At 41.5% G+C, this 18327-nt stretch overlaps 1 long non-coding RNA gene across 1 annotated transcript in view; it reads left to right on the forward strand.

Moving 5' to 3' along the window:
• The window catches only part of LOC105252292, a 43883-nt gene extending 32515 nt beyond the window's left edge, over positions 1-11368 (forward strand). The window contains exon 3 of the long non-coding RNA XR_889282.3: positions 11077-11368. This is a non-coding gene — a long non-coding RNA (uncharacterized LOC105252292). The remainder of the gene's footprint in view (positions 1-11076) is intronic.
• The last annotated feature ends 6959 nt before the right edge of the window (positions 11369-18327 follow it).

Below are 18327 nucleotides of genomic sequence, written 5' to 3' on the forward strand. Positions count from 1 at the left end.
ATATGTTTCAAAATATATTAAATTGCAATTTAAAATATTGATTGTTCCTTTGTGAAATTTAAATGAAACAGTCATCAATTACATTTATAATCGTTATAATTTATTATTCATATTTATTAGAGTTTTTCTTTGAAGAAATCGAAATTTCTTTTTCGAAACTCGAATATCTCGTTCTATCAGAAATGCAAGCAAAGGATTAAGCCCGGCAGAGACAAGATGTAACAAATGCCTGAGCTCTGTCTGCGGAGTGCTTCATATTTCCACAGAGTCATTTCATGATATCGAGGGCTTGCACCGCATTCCTTTAATTCCGGCATCGACAATGAATCGTCCTTACGCTTCCATTTCACACCGTCGCCGCACAGGTGCACACGCTAGGCGGATATCGAGGTTTAATTCCCGCAGAAACGATCCTGGAAGAGAGGAGAAGCGAAAGGGTGACGGAGGATGGGCGAAAAGGGGAAGGCGGGAGGGGAAGGGGGAAACCGTAGTCGCTTAACAAGGTGAACTCATTACCATTCGTCAATTTGAGGTACGTTCAGTCGGAGTGACCAATGGCTCTCTATCCCATGTAATGGGATACGGTCCGACATCCGTCACCGCGGCACCCGTGCCAGGGCCGTTATAACTGGAGCACTACCTTCCCTTCTTCCCCCCTGGTTCCCGCTCTCTGTACTGCAACGCCGGCAACGTTTCTCGAACGACACGGGGAAGCGTGTTTGCTCGAAGAGGATCGTACCCAACAACGTGGAAGGACCGCGCTGTTATCGATGCGGGGGAGCAAAGGAGAAAGATAGATGCGGAAAGGCGATGGGAGGGAGGGGGAGAGAATGGAAAAGGGGGACGAGGGAGAGAGAGAAAGAGATATGGAGAGGCGGTCAGCGCTCGTGGTACGGAACGTGGCCCCGGGGTTAAACGAGTTCCACTAACGAGTTGACAAATCGAGTCTCGGGGGGGTCGTGCCGAAGTAGACCTATAAAGCGAAGGTCGTGGGCCCCGCGTCGTACGTATCACCCGTTACTGCACTCCGACACGTTTATTGCTCTTGTTCGCGGCCTCGTAACGAATGACTCCACGGCAGTCTCTCAGAGCGATGGGGGTGCGCGGGAACGGGGGTGGTAGACGGGAGGGAAGCTGTACTCTGCTCCGGCGAGACGGATGGGAGAGGAGAGAGAGAGAGAAAGAGAGAGAAAGTTCATTGTTCCCGTTAGTGGCACGCATATAGGGAAGAACCCATCCACGTTTCTCGCAAAATTCTTCTGTCAGACGAAGAACACTGTCGCAAATTGCGAAAGGCTAATGATCACGAAGAGCATAGCGTCACTTATCGCGCGAGACGATGATTGACGCCGTCATCCTTTTTCTTTCATCGCAACTTTCCACCTCTGAATGTTATCGACAGAATGACAAGCCTGATGATTTCGTTCGTCGATAGCTGACTGTTATTATCTAGTAGGCGTGAGAGAATGATTAATAAGGAAGGAGTTTGTTGCTTGGAAGCTGAAATAATGAAGAAGTAGCTGGATATGACGAATCTGAATTATATAGAATATTATACATATGTACGATATATGTATATGGAGGAAAGGTAGAAGTGTGTAGACAAAGCAAGCGTGCACACGTTACGTATATTCAAATAAGTTGGCTGGTTTTGTTGGCGTTAACAAAAGAATCAGCTCCGTCAGAGTCCGCCGTAGGACTCATCGCCGTCATCGACCGGCGACTTTTGATCGCCAGATGCTCCGACAGGATCGCCCGCTTCACGACAATTAGTGACGATGACAAGGATCGCGAGTCGCGCTTCTATCCTCACCGGAATAATACTAATGGACGTCGATCATCGTACGACCACGTTAATCTACGATTGCTTTTTGTTCCTCTGTAAAGTGCTGTTCGCGCGTCGCCTAAATTAGCACAGTCAGAAAACGAAGCACACACGTGCGCGGAATCGCGGAAAGAGCTACGAGTAAAACGACGAAAAATTGTTGAAAAATCAGTCTCATCGCGGATGCTTTTTCAACGCGGCCGAAGACGTTAGACAAAATTGACATCTGCCAATCAGGCAGCGCGCCATCAGTGACGATGACACAGGGATACTCGTTGATAACTGATGACTACCTGTCAATTGTTAACCACGGGTGTCTTCGTTCCCGGTAGCTTCAACCATTTTTCCCGCGCTCTAATCTCGCGTGACATCTGCCTCGCGTAATCACCCTCTCGACTATAGAATCAGAAATCAAAAAATTCTTTGTTGCTGCCTCACAATGTAACAAAGAGCCGCGCCGCCGTCATTATTAGTAATCCGAAAGTCCCCTACTTGCCTCCGCTCGTGTGACCTTCCACATCCCCGACTTCTCTCAACACATAAAGAAACAACTCTACCTCTTCTTCGGCATCATCGCTACGCACGAGCGTGCTGTTTTCGACGGTCAACCGAAAGAGAGCGTATTCTAACTCGACTAAGAATTAAGAACGATTGGCACGCATCTTGGATCAGCGCTGTTCTTCGAAGTTGTCGACGCCATATATAGAATGGACTCGGGTCCGCTCTTTTACCGATCTCCATCGCTCTCTCTCTCGCTCTATCCCAGCGTTCTGCCTCCTCCGTCTCTTTCTTCCTATGGGCATATAAGAGTACATACCTGCCTACGTACGAAGACCGGTACGGTGCGCCGGGATCGACGGTGCACGTCGTTCCAATCGGCGTCTCTACGCCACCCTGTTATTTTCTGAAGGGTAAATTATCTCTCCCGGAGCCGCGGCGGCGGCGGCGGTGGCGGCAGCGCCGGCGATGTGCTCTCGATGCACACTCGCCGTGTGCAGTGGCCGAGCATTACCTCTCGGCTCGGCCGGATACTTACACGGAAGAAGTAGCATCTTCGCGCACGTATCTCGAGCCACCACGGCGCATCAAAGCACGTCCTACTGGATTGCGGCTCCAACGATCTTTGCCGTTGCTGCTACCTGCTCTACGTGGACGCCGCTCTGCGCTGCGCTCTCCTCCTTCACGGGGACCGGGAGCTATCGCCCTCCTCGCTCTTCTCCGCGATAGATGCTCCCGGCATCCGTATCTTCTTCTCGCTTTCTGGGTCCTGGGTATGTAGGTAAATAGAGGCTGCCGGCACGCCCGACTCCGTGCTACGCCTACTCGAGATGAATCTGCTGTCGTCGATTGAAGGGCAGCGTACAAGGTAGGTGATCGATAATCAACGTGCTTCCTTCTCGCGGTTTCGATATCACCTTCATCAAAGTTCGTGTCGCGTATAATCCCATCATTGATGTAGATTCACGAAGAGCAATTTTCATACTTTTATTATTTTTGGATTGATGTCACTTTGAATTAAATATTGCATATTTAAATCCACTCAATTTCAAGAATACTTTGATATCAAGAATATGATTACGAACTGAAAAAATATTAATCGTAATTATCCATCTTTATTTATTGCATTTGACTTCTTTCGTTTCTTTTTCTAATATAATATTTAGATTGTTTTTGATTAAAAAATAGATAAATAGATATGACGCTCTCAAACTTACAATAAATCGTAAAATAAGCGAATATTAAATCTAAATCTATCTGATCGTTCCATTATTTTATTTCGTGAATTTTATTGTCTTACTCGAGCGCGAACAATATTTGTATCCATCATCGACAAGAGATTCCCCTGAAGGGTTACGATTACGATCGGAATTGTACCTCGTACAGGATCATCGATTTGCTGCTACTAATTTCGCGAATGCCGCATCACGCTACGCTTGCCTCTTCTTGCGTCCGCCTTGCGAATGCGCCGATTCGAAAGTACGTAAATACGGACCGCGATCTGAGCTCATGCTTGTTCGCGATAGATCGTTCTATGTTTATCAGAAATAAACTAACATCGCGAAATATTGCTAGAAGGGCATAATTGCCGGATTGCTCTATTCGACGAATTCCTGAACGAGATGCAATTTACCATACTGATTGAGGAGCTTGCAGGCATACATGAGAATGAACATTTCCGCCTGGACTTTCTCTAAATTCGCATCAATACGCGTTAATACATCTGCGTCTTCATTATATGAAACAATAATATTATACTGAACTATTAATAAATATATTACATAAAACAATACGATAAAACACGTTAGAAAATCGTTGATTGCCTCTCGAGTAATTTTATTCGATGATGTATCAATGCAAAAAGCGAGGTGGATGTCGCCCTATTAAAAATCAGCAGTTGTAATTCATTAAGACTTGGTAATTTCTTGCCGCGATTTTTTACATATTGTAAAGTTAATTATAATGTTATAAATATAGAGAAAGGAAGCTAATTACGAGTGTATAATCGATGTTAATAAACCCCGCTTGGAGCGACATGCTTGCGATGGATACGAATGGGCTGGACATTTTCGCAAACTGGATTCCCGTTTCCGCGCGCGAAACCCGCGCGTAATAATATCCTTGCCGTGAAAGCCGGCTGATCAGCAGACTTTGTGAAGGTATCCGCTTCTCGTCTTCGTCGGCGCGAGAAGTGGCCGATAATTTCGCGAGATCAGCGGTCGAGTCGCAACCTAACCGTCTATCTATGGTCGTAGGATATTTCTGGTCGGCCTACGAGGAGGGAAAGAGAGGGAAGACGAGAGGAGAGCCACAACGGATACGCGTTATCGCCAACATACGGTCGCAAGCCCCCGACGCGTGTCTGCAACTTCTTCTTCAGGGCCGTGTACGCTAATTTTTCAGTCTTCCCCTCTTTCTCTTTGTTTTATCTTTTTTTTTTCGCGCGTGGAATCTTGCAATAAACAAATCGTAAAGCGACTCTCGACGGTTGGGATAGACCACATCGCTCCCTACGTCTTTTAAATTAAAGGCACTCTTGGTAACTGCGCAACGCAATCCAATAAATAAACCAGAACGACTGTTGCTCGTGTCAGAGCATTTACTCTGTGATGCGCGAGCAACGTTTGGCGTATAACATGTTGCGTAGCTGACGGTCGATTTAAAGACCGAAGCTGCTCGACAGGCAGATAATTTGTGTATGTGTGTAATTACATTTATTCTAGCATAATTCATACGTCTAAATTCTCGATGTGGTATAGCAGACCGTATCCGATCTTATGGAACTGTGAAAAATCACGTCCGATGTTATCACCTCATCGAGAAATCATATCTCCACCGTTATCGCGCTACGATACAAACAATTTGAAATGCCACAGCCGACACGCTCTTTTCTCGTCAGAGAAGGGTCAGCTCGCGACGACCTCGGCACGCGAATAAAATTCCTCGTATAATCACGCGAACGAGACGCCCTCGAACGCGGATCGCACGCTCCTGCACGGCTCTCGTTGACGTCAAGAGACGTCCAGCAGTCGTTTCGAGAGAGAAGCGACGTTCCATTTAATCCCCCGCTCGAGCGGCGCTTCTCGTACCGTCACTCGAGATTGACGGCTCTCGAGAAGACACCGCTCGCATGGATCGAACGAGAACGACGGAGAGACACGTTACTAAGGAGGAAGGGGATGGGAGGAAGAGCGGAGAACGGACACGCGAGGAGGTCAGATAGCGGGGTATTAGGGTGGCTTAAGTCCCGCGCCACAAGAGCCGCCGTTTCTGATAGTAGCCAGAAGCCGGGTGCACTCGGAAGCGCTTTATCATCTCGTCTTAATTCGGGACTTTAAAATATTTATACCGTCGCCGCGCGGAATGACGGTCCCTCTCTCGAGTCCCGCGAACCTATTTTTTCCACCGACGCCTCCTCCATCGCGCGCCCGCTCGAATGATTTATGCCGCGCCGCTTTTTAAAAACGTTCCGAGACACTGTTGAGATGTCTAAACGGCAATGTGCTTGCTCGACTTTTTTCTCAGTTATCGAGACGTATAGTTTCTCATTTTCAAGCAATCGATAATGAACAAGCTGTTGAAGTGGAATTAAATAATAAATTTTTATTATTCATTTAAAGTTAATTTGTTATTTATTCGCCAAAGAATTTATTTAAAATATGATTTTTAATTTAACAAAGTTTATAACTTAATAATTTAATAATATTTAATTGCTAAAGACAAATTTTAAGATTACTAATGTGTTGAATATTATTATAAGAAAGTGTAAAAATATTGATTTTTAAAGATTCAAAAATATATCTTTGTTATATCGATTATATCGATTATATAGTAAAAATGTTACATTACAATAGCTTGTTTATTCAAGACTAAAATAGCAACTTGTAGGAAACAAGCGAAGAAAGGCGAGGAATCGACGTGCGAGTCGCGTTTTTCTGTTTGCAATAGGGTTCGTGAACGAGCCAAGATCACCCTCGCAATCCTGTGGAGTCCGTAGGCTTCTCAGAAATAATAGCCGCGTCCGTGGTCGCCCCTTAAATCCTTATGTCGCTCAAACCCCTTCTCGATTCCCGGAGGGTCGTGAACGTGCGATGAAATCAACAAGAACAACAACTGCCATTGTATGGCAGCGAAGGCACTTGCTGCCCCGAATGACATTTCGTGAAAGGGTTGCTAGGCTTTTCTCCGCGTCCGCTCTCTCTTTCTCCTCCTTGTCGATCGACTTTTTCGGATCTTTTTCCAGCCCGACACATGCCGAGAGGGCTCCTAACTACCCTGGACGGACGTCGTCTGATTGCCCGGCTGTTATTGCCTGTCAATTGTTCGCGTTCGACGTTATTAAATTAATATTAGGAGCAAACTTAGGTTCGCGTCAACGGTCCAAGGGTCAGTTGTTGTCCGGTTTTCCTTTATTTGCCAAGAATTTCCCATAGGGATTTGTGCACTATGAAAACCCTTCCGAATCAAATACCATTCGTGATACTCGGCCATGAATCGTCTTACGGAAAACACGATGACTGACGGCAAACAGCCATTTACAATTTATATTATATGTGTTCTTCAAATATTATGTATATCAACCAGTCAATATACACATTAGTCAAGCGAATAAAGAGATTTAATCTAGTCATAGCGAATAAGAAGATTTAATCTACAATGTACTATTTTATCATAATTTTACCTAATTTAACGTAATAATTATACAGTTTTTTATATTATTGTATAATCTCATAAATTAATGTATAACACATACATTTTTACAAATTTTTAATATCTTAAAATTAATAATAATTTAATAATTTCAATTTAATAATTTAATAACTTTAATAATAATAATACATATATAACATATCAACGAGCGTTAAGTGAATATTGAAAATACCTTGCAATTAGAATATTGATAATAAAATTAAAGCGGATTTCCTTGTGCAAACGTTGTCACGATTATCTTGTCGCGTTGGTCTTAGAATGTATGCCTCAAGGCTGAAACAAGCGACAAGGGGAGACACGAGCATCCGTTGTCAAACGCATTTAGCTGCTACAAACGCGAACTTGAGAACTTGCCCTCCGGCTGTGTCGTCGAATCTTGTAGAGTTTAATTACCGAGATAATAACGAGACATAGTCAGCCGCCGATTGAACGAATCTTAAATTACATCGAGTGTGATTTTTTTATCTTAATTATCAAGTGTTCGATCATTTATATCACAAATCGTAGTATTTCTATTTAATTTGTTGTATATAATTATAAAATTTATATATTATATATATAATTTATTAATATATTGTGTCTTTTTCGATAATTAATGTGCAATAAAATGTTTTAAATTGATTACAAATACACAATATATATATTTAAATTTATATCAATTTATGTAAATATCTAAAGCAAAATTCTTTTACCGGCTCTGGTTTATACGAAAATCATAGAGCTATCAAGTTAACTTCGAGTTTCGTGTTTTCTGCTGGCGTGGTCCTTAATTAAAGATGCGTGCAGCTTTAGAAATATTTACCGGCCGGTTAACTACCTATTCGTGGCCGGCATAATTGGCGGCAGTTCAAATCTCCTTGGTGATACGTAATTGGATCTAATTGCGAAGAAAATTTTCCCCGGGGTGGCGTTCCTTACTGATTTCCGTGGGACTCAACACGAAAACAATCCTCAACGTTTCGTCGGAGGCATTTGGCAAGGCCGATCGTTATGACGATCGTACAAAGGTAGAAGAAAAGTGGCGCTGTGGTATCTCGAAAAAAAGAGTTACTAATGTCGGTCACGAACGCGGCACGAAATCTCCTCCAGCTGCTGTCTGTCTTTTAGGGACGTATCCACTCGTCCGTGAAATCTTCGGTCTTGAAATTAATAGCGGCCACATTTCTCGGATAAAAGCTCGGAGAATCGTCATATCTAAATCCGACATTTGGAACGATACCTGGAACTTTAGCCTAATACTCTATTTATCTTAACATTCTGTTTCGGGGGCGCAAAAGAATTATCTAGATAACGATTGTAGTACAATAAATGCAATTATACATCTTACTGAATATAAATAATAAGAATAGTTTAAAGATTAATAGTTATATTATAAAAGTGGACATCGAAATAAAAACAAATTAGAAAATAAAAATGGTTCGTATCATAATTCACTTAGGAAACAAAACAGAAGGAGAAAGAGCGGGAGATATTAGGACAATATTCTTCTCAGTATTCTCATCGTTATTTCTAGTTTTGGCAGTTGAAAGCCAACACGCTTAATTAGAAACGAAGCGAAATGAGCGAGGGAGCGATGGTGGGGGAATTTGTCGAAAGTTAGAGTGCAGAGACATCCGACAGAAGGAATTTACGGGAATTGCGCCCACGCAATTGTAATAAAATATATCGGCAATTAGCTCCCTAAATATTCTCACACCGAACGTCGTGATCTATGGACTTGTGCACGATTCTACCTAAAATTACTTTAAATCGCCCTTTTTCAAGAGGGTTGCTGCTGTGGTTACAAATTATCAAAGGATCGGTCACTATTCATTGAAATATATTTTCTTCGCATCAAGAATATATTAAATATCCAAATCGTTTCCTATTTTCAAACAATTAAAGAACTCGACATTTGGAAACATTTATTTCTGTTATAATGTTCTACAAATACTTAGTTACTTTTATATATTATATTATATTATATTTTATATATTATATATTATCTTGGTAAATATTTATTTATATTATTTTTATATACATTGCATAAAATATATTACAATCATTTAATTACGATTAACGTATTACAACATTTTAACAATGACTAACATCGCTTGTAATTAAAATTTCAGTCGAATATCACGAGATATCAACCTCTCGAGATATCTCGGAACGAGCTTCGAGAGTTGTGCGGAGGTACAACTTTCCGCACAACTCTGCTTGCGAGTTCAGCTGGATTTCTGTCTACGCTACATAGTCGAGCTTCGTTAACTAACGCGTTTCGAGCGCTAACTCATTTTTCTAATTAGGCGACCGCTACTGTCGCGGAGCTACAGAGAGGAAAGAAACTTTCTCTGATAAACTTAGACGCCGGACCGAGCGAGAGCGAACTTGGACTGGGGGTGTGGGGCGCTCGTGTGCGTGTCGTGGATGAAGGGAATGAAGGATAGATCGGGGATGGGTACGGGTAGTCGAGGGATAGACCCTTTGGTAGATCAAAGCGCCCCCAAAGATCAATACGCTCCTGAGATGCAGGGGCTGCCGTTGCGAACAAGAAGAGAAGATAGATAGAAAGAGAGAGATAGAGAGAGAGAGAGAGAAGGAAGAGATAGAGAAACGATACGCGTGAGAGAGACGAGAAAGAGTACGGGAGAGTGCGATAGGTTGATTGAGGGCACAGGGCATTAGTGGTGCCCCGATCTCCTTGTCCCGCTTCGTCGCGTGTTCTCCTCCCGTTCTATCTCTTTATAAACATGTCACGTACTTCTTTTCGACGGAACGGAAGCAAAGGGGCATAAATAGGCGCAATTAAGGGAGCCGGCTAAGAGCTGTGACTTTCCACGGAATTCCATAGTCCGGATAGAGCGAAGAGGGACGCGCGAGTGTCGACTGCCAAGAGATTCTCTCGACGGTCGAACTTGTCTGCTGCGGAGAATCCCAGAAATCTCCCACAGAAATTCTCCGGCCGATTGTGATACGCGAAAGTGTACCTCTTTGCTGCGCTATACTTATGCGGATGTGTACTTTTCACGACACGCAGGTCATTACGTAATTCAGAACATGAAACGTTTTAAATCCCGGAGGCCCCTTATATGCGGCTAATGGCTAAATTATAGCGGGTCACTCGAAGGTACGCGAACGGGACACGATCGCGATCTACATAATTCGTTGATGAAATGGAAATCATAATTTCAGGTAAAGTCCGCTTGTACAAATTAAGTAAATCGCATAGCGGCGCTATAACAGCCCCACCGTCTTCGTGACCGCACTGCCGTGGGTCATGCAAGATAGCGGCCAGATATTTGGTTAAATATTAATGACGTCGTTAAAACAACGCATTTGCGGTTCGTTAAACCGGAGGGACGCGTATAACGGCCGCCCGTTAAGGGCCCCGTAATACGAGCTATTCGGTTAAAGCACCTACACGATATTAAGGGGGCCGAATGGCTACTGGGATCCACCGTTTCTTGTACAGGACACATCGCGCACATGCAACGACGTAATAGAAAAATTAATTAAATGTGCGAAACCTAATCCACGCCGACTATCTCTTGCATTAATTTAAATTTGTCGGCGGATTAATTAATCTCTCACTATTAGAAATTTCAATCTTTAATATTCGCTTTTTTTCTAAATAAAAGAAGCAATATAGAATTTTAATGAAAAATACATGAACTTTAAAAAAGTATTTTAAAAATGTATTATTAAAAGTAATCGTACATACGAGTTTCCTACATTTAGCATATAAATGTATAATAAAAAATATTTAATAAAACTTTATTTTATATCAAAGGGATTTGTGGGACATGGAATAATACAATTCATTATATTTATGTATTTCTAATATGTTTCTATTTATTAAATATATTTTTTATATAAATACATTTTAGTTAGTATTACATGAATTAATTTCACAACTATCTGTTATCTTTTATTACATATTTTATATATATTTATTATATATTTTTGTTTTTATTATTAGTTTTTATTTTTTTTATATAATTTTTCCTTATGACTTGTAAATATACTAATATCTGCCTAAAAAATTTTTATCTCTGTTCTAGAATTCTTCGGTAAAGTTATTCGCTTGTCGATTCAGGATTATCGATTTATTGATTTGGTGATTCGAGGGACGCACGGCACTGTCGACGATGTCTTCCGATTTGCATTTCCTCCTGTGCCCCTGGATGATCATAAATCCATCGGAAACCCCGCTTCCTAAGCCACTATTCGCACGTGCATATCGTCTAAAAGCTAATCTTAAAGCAGGAATCGCTAACAGAGTTCGGACGGTTTGAGAATAACCTCCAGATTAGTTTTATATTGGAAATACATAAAAAAACATCGATAGCTAGATCACGAATTGATCGTAAAATATATGCTTTTACGATATTTTTTTGTATATTTATCAAAATAGTTATTGAGATTTAATAAGTTAGGTAAGTATTCAAAATATGTAAAAATGTGTTAATTAATATTTTTAATTTTAATTAGATTAAAAAATCTAATTAAAAGATAAAAGAATCTTATATCGATTTTCTTTATTGTGTGCTCACCAAAGCGATTGGTCTGAAATGTCATATCAGAAAGGAAAAAAGTGGATAGGATTATAATAAAATAAAATATTGAATTACAATATTTAATATAATAATATTCTAAGTTATAGTATTGTTACAATATTTATGATATTTTATAAGAAAATTATAATAGTAATTTTTCATCGTCCACACAAATCAATAACAGCAATGAATAATTATTAAATAAACGCCCATTATTCTCATTCTGGCTCTTCCGCATATTTCGATATCTCATCTATCGCGACTAAAACTCGCTAGATATGGATATGCAAATCTTCTTTTACGTGCCGATTGCAAATCGCCCGATCTGAAACAAGAGAAGAAAAAAAAGCATGAGAATGGCAAGTCGCAAACACGATAAAAGCGGATACGAAGTGGATAGGTGATATTTTAAGGGTGTCTCGGCCCCAGTCTGACCCTGCCGCAAGTTCCTTAGGTCTGTAGGTAAGTAAGTGGGTGGACTAGTTAGAACGGCAGCAGGGGGACGACGAATATAAATTCTCCGAGCGCGAGACGAGGGATGACCGCGATACACGCGAGGTCCCACGATCCTCTCGTCGCTCCCTTGTACGTGCTATCTATCGTTTTTCATCGGTTCTTATCCCCTTTCGGCGCTCTTGACGCACGTGGATCAAGATCAAACGAAGAAGCGGTGACTGCGAATTTTATGTCTCGCTGAAAGAGTGTCTATCTTTACGCGATCGGGGAGATTGATCGCCAAGTCTCGTATAAATAGCGCGCGCTCGCCCATAATTTTCATGCTAAACGAGAGCGAACACGGCAATGTTTATTGCATTGATTTATTAGCGCGCTCGTCAATTAGAATTGATATATTCCGCGAGTTATTGTCTGTTACGGCGGATGTGAAAGGTCTCACGCGCGCGATAAGAGGACGCGAAAGCGGCCGCGTGATTGTATTTGTTTGTCTGAGCAGCGCGTATTGTTTCCGTTCGCACAATTCATTCGTTCAAGATGGAGATCGATAAGAATGATCCTGTATTTTACTCATTCTTCATTTACCTTTTTTCACTTTTGTAAATGTGTAAACACGCGAGACGTTTAGCACGAACGAAAAAGCAGTCTATGACACGTGTATTGCGCGTAACAAGTTTACCAACCGGAAGTCGAGCGGTTGAATTCGGCTGAACGGGATGCAATTCCTGCTTCAGTCGAGCGAGCTATGATCGGGCATCCGTCCTCCGAATCTTCGGCTCGGGAAACTCTCGCGGACGGTGGAATGTCCCGAAGGGATACTTCGGCACGCGGGGCCCGACGGAGTGACAGGGCGTTAAAACGTCACCCGGTGGACATTCTCGACACATACCAATCGAGTCGGAGATGCCGAGCGAGGGAGTTTGCCCGTTCTTGATGCGTGTTTCCGTCAGACATATTCCGGATTCCAAGACATCCTCGCGTCCCCTTCGGCTCTCCCGTCACGGATTTTTCTCAGCCGCGTATCACGAGCGATGGTCACGCGAGAACGTTTATTATCTATTTAATAATTATTAGTTATATATAATTGCGCATACTTGGAATTGATTTTTATTTCTTTCGATTAGAGGGAGTATACATATAATAAATATTAAATCTCTTAATGTAACGCGCCTCTTGAAGATTATTGAATTTATGTTTCTTATAAATATTAAAAAAATAATTATAATTGCTTTTTAATATCTATACGAGACATAAATTCAATAATCTTCAATATTTATAAGACATAAATTCAATAATCTTTAATATTTATAAGTTTTTATGTTGTATTTTTTGAGAATGCGTACTTGGAAAATTAAGTTCTAATCTGAAATCAATAATTTCTATCTTGTAATTTATTACGAGTTCTTTTTGAAAACATTTCATTTTCTGCTTTATCATATGCTTTTTAATTCCAGCATCTTTTATACTTATCTCTTCTGACAAATTTGTACTTTAATATTTTAGTTTCTTCCGTGCGCAGTCGTCTAATGAAAAATTAATCCATAACTCTCGCAAAAGAGGAAGAAAAACAAGAAAATGACAAGAAGAAGTATAGTTCACAATTTGCTGACATTTAATAACTCGTGCTCGTTTTCGGCGAAATTATGTACTTCCCTCTGCGAGAAGACAGGCTGATTGTTTGACGGAAGAATCGTGGAACGCTGCGAAACGACGCCGTAAACGCGAAGACGGCGGTGTTGATCGATGGGCATACCCGTCAGTTGGCACCACTTTTAATTAAACCGCCCTCAAGATTAGCTCCCCTCTTCTTCTTGCCGCGGCTTCTTGTAATTGTTTTAAATCTCACCCTACGCCGGGACGGACGACGCTCCCTCGGCAGTTTAGCCCGAGAAAAAAAAACCGCAAGCCGTCAGGGTGACAGATTCGGCGGCTCCACTGACATTTATAAGGTCGTACGAAAGGGTTGTGTTGCAAGGATTTCTTTGTTTATCTTTTTAATGACGGACTCACTTAAGCATTTGCCGGAAACACCTTCATTATTGTCATCTTGCAACAAAGATTCCAACATTTTCTCTTTTATATTCATCGAAAGTTATGTTTCTGCATATTTGAGGAACAGAAAGAGCGCTGAAAATTTTTCATTACAATGCAGGATATTTAAAATGTGCCGTTTTCTATCCATAAATTTTCTTTCAAAGTGAAAAGATGTAAAATTTATGAAAATTTTCACAATGACTTGAAAAGATAGAAAGAAAATTCACTGATAGTTACGTGACTGAGTATCTAAATCCAGGTCAGATAGTAAGCCTGATAGATAATGTTCTACTGGTGGCAAAAGACTTAAACGTCAGACCGACGATTATCGATCGTAGGAAGCAAATACGATCACGACTGTTTCCAGCGCGATTAAAATCACCAGTTCCAATAGTCATGATTCATCGAGCAAACATGCAATTAAATCAGTTAAAAATTAAAAATTTGCATTAAAAATCTGGCATTTTTTTTACAGGACATCTGGTATTTGTGAGGAATCACCTTACAACTTGGCAACTATTTATCTAAATAACAATCTACGTTGCTTCTTTCAATTATTTCTCGAAATAATAAATATTCAAGGTTCCTTGGTCAAAATGCTATAAAGATAACATTTAAAAAATGATATTTCATATACAATAGCAGCGTACAATATAAAAAATATATAAAATTATCTAAGCATCAAATAATTTATTTATGGGATGAGATTCAAGACAATCTAGATAAATTTATTACGCGATTAATATGACACTTTAGGAAGAAATTTTCCAGTAGGTTGTATCGTCGAATCCGACAGCTCCGTTTCCGGTTTTGTTGGATACTTGGCCGCGTATTCTGACAATATTCACCGCGCCCGTTCGCCTCGTTCAGTTTCAATTTGACCGTACAGATGTTTCCCGAGACGCCGCTCGGTCTCGCAAGTTGGGATATCCATCCATAGCTCTCGTCCGGGCGCTGTAACGGCGTCGGGAGTTACGGCCACGGAGATGTATGGTAATTGTACGCGGCTAACTTACAGACTCGGAGTGGCCCGGGGGCTCTCCAAGTGCCTTCTGGTAGTATCACTGACTCAACATCCACCTGCAGATACCAGAAGGGAACTCGCAAGAAAACCCACCGAGTTAACAGCATCCCTTCCTCTTCGCCGACCCCTTGGATGCAGCCGACATCGAGAGACGTCGAGGAAAGTTTGATCGTCTGCCTTCGAGACATTTTGGCATTACCGTATGCGTGTATTCCTCGAAAGAGGTAGTTCTTCCAATGATGCATTATGTTAATGTGATATTGGAAAATTTTAGAATACAATTCCTGATAAAATGCATTTATGTGTATTTTGAAATGTTGTTATAGTAGCACTACTTGAAATGTTAAATTCGTATACGGGTTAACTATAAATAATTCGTTGCTTTGCGGAAAATACGGTTACGACACTATCGATATCTCCGGCGAACGCAGAAATAGACATTGATTAAGACTTGGAAGAATTTATCTGAAGGATAACGCGACCACCTTTGATCGAGACAGAGCAAAAGAGCGACGGCAAGAGAGATCTCGGGGTCGACAGAGAGATCAAAGAAGTGGCAGATAACGAGGTTTTTCGGACCGAGGGTTGAGTACTGTTTATCGATACGGGAACCGCGATGTTGCCCACATGGCTAGCCGTCTATTTTCGATGGCGTGTAATACTCGCGCGTCTCGAGGCGTCTACCTGTGTGTCCCGGTTTCTTCCGCCACAGTGCGCGCCACAGGTCGGTGAACGTTCAGAGTTCGTCCAGGATTCGAGGAGAGAACTCGTCCTCCCCGCAGCAATTCGGTTGATTCGTCTCGCGGGATCGCGCGGCTGCATGTGCAATGACTGCGCGAGACTCCCAAGACAGCACTTGTAAGACTCCGTCCGGTGCCTTCGTACTACGAATTGCTCGTGGTTTATGCACGTCAAACTGAAACCTTCGATACAACTGCGGCGACTAGGTAACTTTACCTTGCAACATATTAATCGAATGCTTGATGTGAAATGAAGAAGAGAAATACGCAAAAAAGGTGCATATATTTAAGAATTGATTTAATTCATCTAATTCTAAATTTTAGATTTTGCGTGGTTTGATTAGTTAGATTGAAATTTGCATTCTCAAATACAGAGCGCAATTATTTACGCACACGATCGAACAGTCAAATATAATTATACACTTATTTTATATTAGCTTATATTTGTATATAATTTGCAAATATAAGTTATTTAAGGATGTTTTGTACCTATTCAAAATATTGACAATTTAATGAAAATTGTATAGAATGTCCTTACATATCTTTAGAATCTTCAGTATAATTTTTAAATCGATTCACTAAAGCGTTCACAAGTTATAAAGATTTTAATTTGCACCGAATTAATATGTGTTCTTATGGGAAACGTACCCACGTCGCTTCAAATGATAAAAACACATGAAAATAATATTCAGAATTTTAAAATTTGCAAAAGTTTACATACAGAGGAAATATTTGGTCAAATAATATTATGCAAATACTAACTGATTAAAAAGATATTAAATATAATTCAATTAAGTTAGCCATCTCATGTATCTGTCACAAGGCGAAATTCTCTGCCAAAAGTTAATCATTTCGATTAACAAAATTCGGAATATTTCAGTAAAAACGCAATAAATATTAAAAAATACGTCTCTGCACTGTAGCTAAGATCAAATTGTAATATTCTACACAATTTCTCATACTCAAAATACACCAAAAGTGGATATATTCATCAATATTGATTTTCAGCTACTTTTTGAGATTGTACATAGAAAACATCCTTAAACATCCTTTCATCTTTTCTAAATAATATTTATTATTATTTTCGTTATACAATTGTTAACAAACTGTCGATAAATGAGCTTGGTTTTTGGAATGTGCGATGCAACTTTGGCAGTGCCGCGTTCATCGAACTCACGAAATTATACGTGCATAATCAAGCATACTTTATTGCGATGAAAATTATTACTATCATCGTAAATGCATGCGATTATTTCTTCATAAATTCGCCTTGAGGACGGCAATTTGATTCGATCCCGCGTCCGATATAAATTACGGTCGCGAAAAAAATGCGTAACGCAGGGAAACGAGTCGCCGACGACGAGAGGTGCGATCGCGCTGGTGATAAGAAATAATTCCGCGGGCTCGGTAAGGTCGGTCCGAGGACCGAGATTATACCGGGGCCGACGTCGCGATGTTATCGGGGCTTTATGCAAAAATTGCTAATTACTGAATCCCGCGATGAAAGCGTGCGACAACGCGTCACGCTCGGGCGGGGCCGCTCGCAGTCATCTCTCATAGCTTTGTACGGGGAACGCGGCTAATTGCTGATCCTACGATCGGTCTGCGAACGTGCGGGGTGGACGGGGGAGGAAGAGGGGGGTCGAGAACGCTGTTATATTTCGCGATCGTACGCGGCAGATAGCATTATGTATCGAAACAATTTCGCTCGTCTCTTTATCTCGAGCTTCTATCCGGATTCGACTATCGTCGTTATTGTAGTCCTCGTCCTCGTCGTCGTCCTCGTCGTCGCGAGGTACATAATTCGTGGCGCACGCGCCCGGAAATATTAACTCGGGCCGTTTTACTTTGTCATCTCCGGTTCATCCCGACTGTCAACGGGACTGTATTATGAATGCGGGCCAATTTAAAATTCATTACAAGGTGCAGGGGATGACTCCTCCCGTTACAGGGCACCCCCTTGCCTGTCACTTGTACAAGGCTTTCGCGCCGCGTCTTCTCGTGGGAGGGATAATTGTGCGTCACTGTAACATTTTGAGAACGCGCTCGAACGTGCAAGAACGACGAGGGGAGAGAGGATGGATTCCGGTGAGAGAGGAAACGAGAGAAAGTAGAGGGGGAGAAACTGAGAGGAGCGCATTTATTATGGAGAAAGAAAGAGAAGACGGGATAGACGGTTGTACAAGAGCGGCAGCCAATCTCCCCCGCCGCTTCTCTTGTTTATTTAAATAATGCACGGGAGGGGAGAGACAGGGTTCTCAAGCCTGGAAATGGATGAACTACAAAGCCTCCGAAATCCGCCACGAGAAAAGTGGCACGCTCGCACGAGCCGTTCTTGTGACAACAGAGGGAATCCACCTGCCACGTGCCACGGAACACTGACTGCCGTTTTTCAGGAATATCCTCTCTCTGTTTTCGCTTTCTCGGAGCTCAGGAAAAGGGTGAAGCATTGTCCCTACATACCCATGTTTACCGGGAAGTTTAACTTTAGGCTTGTCCTTCTTA

Source organism: Camponotus floridanus, unplaced genomic scaffold (assembly GCF_003227725.1).
Source record: "Camponotus floridanus strain SB8 unplaced genomic scaffold, Cflo_v7.5 scaffold76, whole genome shotgun sequence".
In the NCBI taxonomy this organism is placed as follows: domain Eukaryota; kingdom Metazoa; phylum Arthropoda; class Insecta; order Hymenoptera; family Formicidae; genus Camponotus; species Camponotus floridanus.